The sequence below is a fragment of the Cricetulus griseus genome, chromosome X (assembly GCF_003668045.3).
Source record: "Cricetulus griseus strain 17A/GY chromosome X, alternate assembly CriGri-PICRH-1.0, whole genome shotgun sequence".
NCBI classification, from domain to species: domain Eukaryota; kingdom Metazoa; phylum Chordata; class Mammalia; order Rodentia; family Cricetidae; genus Cricetulus; species Cricetulus griseus.
The window spans coordinates 118,026,414-118,033,187 of NC_048604.1; positions in this window are offsets into that span (position 1 = coordinate 118,026,414).

Genomic DNA, 6,774 nt, shown 5'->3' on the forward strand with positions numbered 1-6,774 from the left:
AATTACAGACAGTTGTGAGCTGCCATGTGGGGTACTGGGATTTGAACCCAGGTCCTCTGGTAGAACAGTCAGTGCTCTTAACCACTGAACCATCTCTCTAGCCCCCCCTTTTTTCTACTTCTTGATAAGTAGAAAAGTTTTGGTCCTCTTTTGCTATGATGACAAGTGTTTTATTATTTTAATTATGTGCACATATCTGTGTGTGTGTGTGTGTGTGTGTGTAAGCCACCTCTCCAGCTCCCTGTGATGACCACTTTTTAAAACTGTTTTCTACAGAGACATTGAAAAGGCTATCCCATCTTTCCCCTAGTGCACTTCACCTCCTTTCATAAAAATTATTGATCGTGGTGTAAAGTCACTAGCTGGCACCGGTAGCCAATTTCCAATGTGAGGTTACAAGAGAGTGAAATTTTGAAGCGTTTGTCAAGCTTCTTCCAACTTAATCTTCTGGGCTCTTCCGGGATACTTTTACCTTTCTGTTCTATTTGGATTTCCATATGACTAGTTGTTCTAAAAATGTAGGAAGAATTATCATGATTGAGTAATAAAACACACTGGATGTGTTGCCATGTCCATGAGCCTGCATGGTTTTGCCACTGAGGCACTTGCTTTTCCAGGCCATTTTGCTGCTTTGGTAGCAAGCTTGTGTGTCAGTTCTCTCTGGATCCAGACTCGCATCCATTAGGGAATGCAGGGTCATATAAGCAGGGATGCAATCTGAAACCCTGGGATACCCTACACTTACCATTTTTCAAACAGACTGCAATTTGTGCTGGTGGGACTGTTCTAGCTTGTACCTACAAACATACACATTCCCATAAATCCTAGTTTGTACAGGTCCTGTCAGAAAGGAAATCAAATTATATAGGGCATTGTTAATTGCAGACTAGAGTCCCGACAGAAGCAAATTTCCATTTTGACAAGGCTTGTCGTTTGTGATATTCCAAATCTAGTGACGGGAAGATTTTCCAAAGGCCAGCTTCCAACCCTGTGCATTTCCAGCTTTGTTTCTCTTCACTCCCCATGTTGTCTCTGGGGCTGGCTGTCGGAGGACTCGCTGCCAGACTAGAGTTTCCACAGCCGGCACAAGCAGATCTCCCATCCCACATGCTCTCCTTACACTGGGGCACTGACATTCCTCTCATTGAGAAGTGGGACCTTGTCTTCTTTCCTCCTAAGTGAGAGGATCTGTGAGATAGCAGGTGGCACCACATGACCTCCAAGGTAGGTCATAGGTCATATAAGGCACTATAGCTTACACTCTATCCTCTGAGGACGTTTATCCTAGGAACCCAGCTACAAAGAAACCCAGCCACACAAAGAGGCCATAGCCAGTCAACTGAGGTCCTAGCCAATAGCTCCATCGACCACCAGTGTGTGTGTGTGTGTGTGTGTGTGTGTGTGTGTGTGTGTGTGTGTGTGTGTCAGAGAGAGAGAGAGAGAGAGAGAGAGAGAGAGAGAGAGAGAGAGAGAGAGAGAGAGAGAGAGAGAGAGAGAGAGACTCTCAGATGATTCCACCCTCCCCTAACAGTAACCAGTTTATGGGATGTTGGAGACCAAACCCAGGGTTTCATTTTTCTTTTGGTTTTTCAAGACAGGGTTTCACTGTGTAGACCTGGCTGTCCTGAAGCTCACTCTGCAGACCAGGCTGGCCTCAAACTCAGAGATCCACCTGCCTCTGCCTAAATTGACACTTGAGTGGATATCAAGAGGTGTTAAATACATTCCGTAGCCTCAGGATTGTGGTTTTCTCCAGAGAGCCAACAAACGCTTTCTAGATGGAGAAAGTAACCTGAAATCCTGAGACAGTTGACCCCTTGAGAGGGAGGAGCTTGAGGCTCTGTGGGCAGCAGGTGAATGGGCCTTGTCGCAGAGTTTAAGAAGTGACTGGCTTCCCATTCATTTGAAATTGAGTTCAGCCTCAACACTTTATCCGACAAGGATGTATTTCCAATGCGCACTTAGAACTGTGGCCTCTTTGGATAGGTTCATGAATAATTAAGCAACATTTACTGAGTGCCTTTAGTGTATACTGCCCTGAGCTAGTTACTGATCTGGTCTTTGAAGAACTTTGAGTCCTGCTGAGGAGAAAAGTAAGTAACAATAATAATATTCACAAGAACTCCATTTTTTACAGAACCAGTCACTCTCTGCCATGCCCCCTCCCCAATATAAGGATTAACTTTAATTGTCAAGTTGATAATCTAGAATCACCTAGGAAGGGAATTAGCTGGCTTACCTGTATATTAATTGAGCCAAAAGACCTGCCCACTGTGGGTGGTACTATTCCCTGGGCAGGGGATCCTGAACTGTGTAAGAGTGGAGAAAGTGCCAGGTGGGTGGCACATGACTTAATCCCAACACTCAGGAGGCAGAGGCAAGTGGATCTCCGTGAGTTCGAGGCCAGCCTGGTCTACTAAGGGAGTTCCAGGGCAGCCAGTACTGTTACATAGAGAAACCCTGTCTCGAAAACACACACACACACACACACACACACACACACACACACACAGCAAACAAAACAAAGAGTGGAGAAAGCAGCCTGAGAACAAGCATGGAGGCACTAACTCATTCTTCTCTACTCTTGACTGTAAATGCCACGTGACCAGTTAGTTCTGTCATGCTCCTGCCATTGTGCTTTCCCTGCTACAATAGCCTGTAACCTGGAACTGTGACCTAAAGTAAACCCTTTCTCTCCTAAGTGATTTGTTTATTTGTGTGTGTGTGTGTGTGTGTGTGTGTGTGTGTGTGTGTGTGTGTGTCTGCTCACATAGGTCAGAAGAGGTGTTGGATCCCCTGGATATAAACCCTTGTGAGCTGCCTCCTGTGAGTACTGAATTTGGGTCCTCTACTAGCATCAGGTGCTCTTAACACTGAGCCATCTTTCCAGCCCCTCTCTTGAGTCATTTTTTTTTGTCAGGGTATTTTATCACCACAGGAGGGAAATTAGGACAACTCTGCAGGCATTCTCCAGTACTATCACCAAAGTAGGAAGGTTTGTGGCATTTCACAAATGTGGAGTCCGTCCCCAACAGGGACCCTTACAGAGTGTCACTTCCTGATATTTATATCCTTGTGGGTTTCTCTCCCATACCGAACAGAGCTGAGGTAAGTGACCAATAGAATATTGAAGAAGTGATGGGATTTCTGAGGTTAGCACATAAAAGACATGGTGGCTTCTTTCTTGCCTCTTCGTTGGGTCTCTTGTTCTAGAAGACACAAGCTGTAGTATTAAGGTGCTCTAGTGTTGTGAGGTAATTCCACCAGAGAACACATACTTTAAAACCAAATAGAAAGTCTGTATTACTGGCCAATAGCTGCATGGAGAACTTGCAGCTCCAAGCTTCACCATTTTTTGTCTTTTATGCACAAAAAACGACACCCTGGTTGACACACTTTAGTTAGTAAGAACAGTTAGTGAGAAGTGAAACTACAGAAGCTATAAAGCAAGGTTAGTAATTTAGGGACTTTTCTGGACCCTGGAACTATGGACTGGGTCTTTGATGGATTAGGTCTTTGTTCTCATTTGGCAGGCGTTAGAGCCTATGTGCTGGGTTGTAAGGTCGGAATGATGCCTCTAATGTGGCATCAGTTGTGCTAAGGCCTGGGGACCTGTTACACTATGGAGAGGCCCACAAATCAAGGAGCTAGGATCTCTTGCCAGTGTAACAGGGACCCAGACCTTAGTCAGCCCTGAGACCTTAGCACACCTGACTCCATGATGAAAGTGCCATTCCAGCCATAAAACTCAGCACATAGACAGCACCACCTGCCAAAACTAAAACAAGGACCTAATCCATCAAAGTCCATAGCTGGGATAGTCTATAACTGTACTAATCTTGCTTTTTGGCTTATGTAGTTCTGCTTCTGGCTAATTGCTCTTGTTAACTGAAGTATGTTAACCCAGGATATGGTTTTTGTGCTTAAAAGCTCACCCTGAGAAAGGCTCGGGGCTACCCTGGGATCCCGAACACCCAGTGTAGTCACTCTCTGGCTAATAAATACTTTTTATTGCCTTAAGCCTGTGTTGGAGCAGTCTTCTCTGGTGGATACCCTCACAACAAACAACAGTCAAACCCAACATGGTTGAGCCATTTGGAAGCAAATCCTCCAGCCCAAACTTTCACATGGTGCCAATGCCATCTTTTGTTAAGTTGTTTTGGTGTACTTTGTTTGTTTTTTGACTGGGTCTCAAGAAGTCCAGTCTGGCCTTGAACTTACTCCCTGATCAAGTATGACTTCAAATTCCTGTTCCTCTTGCCTCTACCAGACTTAGTTTCTGCAGTGCTGGGTACTGAATTCAAGATAGCTTGCATGCTAAGCAAGCCCACTGTACACCAAGCTACAGTCCTGGCTTAAGTGGGGAAATATTTTATTTTTTCCTTTCTTTTGTATTTATTGCTTGATGGTTTCACACATTAATCATGTCTACTCTTAACTCCCCCCTCTCCCTCCACCTCCCCCCACAGACCTCCCTCAACACAGCCCTCTCACTTTGTAGACCTGGCTGGCCCCGAACTCACAGAGATCTGCCTGCCTCTGCCTCCATGGTGCTGGGATGAAAGGTGTGCACCACCACCACCAGGCCTAACACAACCCTCTCATAGGGAAGTTGTTTTAAAGAAGGACACTTACACAGTCAGCTTGTTGAAATAAATGGGCCTTAAACAATTTTTTCCCAGGAATCTCATGCTGTGGGAAGGAAAAGGCTGGGGCACTGCTTCCAGCCAGAGGGGGAGCCTGAGCTCCACCCCCACCCCCACAAAGATATTTCACATAGTTCCGACAAAATCTTGCAGGAAAAACTAGAGACAGGGATAAGTCAATGATGGGTGGGACCATGCCTTGACCAGGAATGTTTATTTAAGAATACCCCATTGCCTTCTATTAAAAACGTGACCCTTATGTAGGGACCCCAAATATGGATTTGAGGTCATTGGGCTTCTTATTTGTTCCTCTTCCCAGTGTGGCCTCCCTGCTTTTCACTGTCCTTGCCTCTCTTGTTGGTGTATTGAGGATGGGTGGTTGAGCCCAGCCTACTCCGGGCTTTCACCCTAAAAACTCTGAGGATGTTAACATATGCAATTCTTCACCTGGGGGTTGTTTTGTTTTGTTGCATACCTCTGCCCTCACACTCTGAACATTAAGCAAGTTAAAGGTGCTTCCCATCCAGCTTGGGCTGGTGCTGCCTGCCATGGGTTCTCCCATGGGGACCACTCCAGAGTTGCTCATGGCTGTGAATGACTTGATGTTAATGATCCTATATTGGCAGTGGTCCCTCCCCTGTTTCTTTTCCCTCCCAAGCAAACCACAGTCAGCTAGATGCATCAGGGGCTCCATATCCATTGATTCTATCAACCAAGATCAAGTAGATCTGGGAAAACAGTTGCCTGTACTGAATGTGGACAGATTCTTTTTCTTGTCAGGATGCAGGATGATAACTATTTACATGACATTTATACTGTATCATGTTTCAGGAATCATCTAGAGTTGAGTAGAAGTGGGGTGTGTGGCGGGCAAAGGTGCTCATTGACAAGCCTTCGGACTATGGAATTTGATTCCCAGGACCCACATAGTGTTAGGTTAGAACAACTCCTGCAAGTTGTCATCTGACCTCATACATGTGCTATGGCACACATGCCTGCATGCATACGAACACAATAAATAATGCAATAAAAATAAAACATAAACTATCCAGGGGGATGTGTATTGTGTGTGCAAATAGATTCTATGCAAATACTATGCCATTTTATTGGAGGACTTGAGGACTTGAGCAGCTGGAATTTGGGCATCTGACATTGTGTCCTTGAATTGGTCAGGGACCAATTGAACCCATGTCTGTCCTTGTGTAAACACAAACGATAGGCAAAGGCGAGAGGAATTCATTCCACTTGTATGCACATCCGATCGTACATCCGATCATTTTCTTTTTGCCTCAGGTCTGCCAGAAGCATTAGGCTCTGCAAGGGCAGGCAGGGAGCAGGCATAGGTTTCCAGGTTGGGGCAAAGTCCAGTTGGCTGAGGGGCAGGTTTTCTGCCCAGGGTAGGAGTAAGTTGCTGCTGGTCTAAAGTTTGCCAAGTTTGAAACTTTCTCTTTTGACATGGTGCAAATCAAAAGATGAGTCAGCTGCAAGGTGACTGCACTGTAAACTTGCACATCAAAGGACTTCCATTTGTCTGTTTCCCCGAACCTGGCCTGTGGCTTCCTCTGATTGATAGCTCTGATTTAGTACCAGCTGGTGGGCTCCGGGTAATGCTTCCAGCACATGGCTATGCTTCCCACCTGGCCCAGGAATCTGGAGAGCCAAGATCTTAAAAATAAGGCTTAGCCAGCAAGGTGGCTGGCTCATCAGCTCAATCAAGCCTGGTGACCCAAGTTTGATTCCTGGGACCCACACGAGTGCCATGGAGATGGTATGCACGGACAAGACAAGTCTATGCTCTCCTTCTACCATGTGGGTTCTGGGGAATCAAATCCAAATTATCAGTATTGGCAGCAAGTTTGTGAGCCCAGTGGGGTATCTTGCTGGTTCATGATGGCAACAATTCTATAATTTCCTTTTTTCATTCCCCCAAATCCACCAGAAAGCTGCTAATCACAAGTGATAGCATCATAAAATAACTCTGAATGAATTCTAATTTATGTAAGCAAATAATTTGAGAACTGTGTATTTCTTTGTTAATTGAAAGTTCTGTGGGTGTGAGCTCAGCTAAATGGGGATCTTTTGGTTGTGAACCCCTACTCCACACCATTGGAAAGAAATTTGCTTTTCT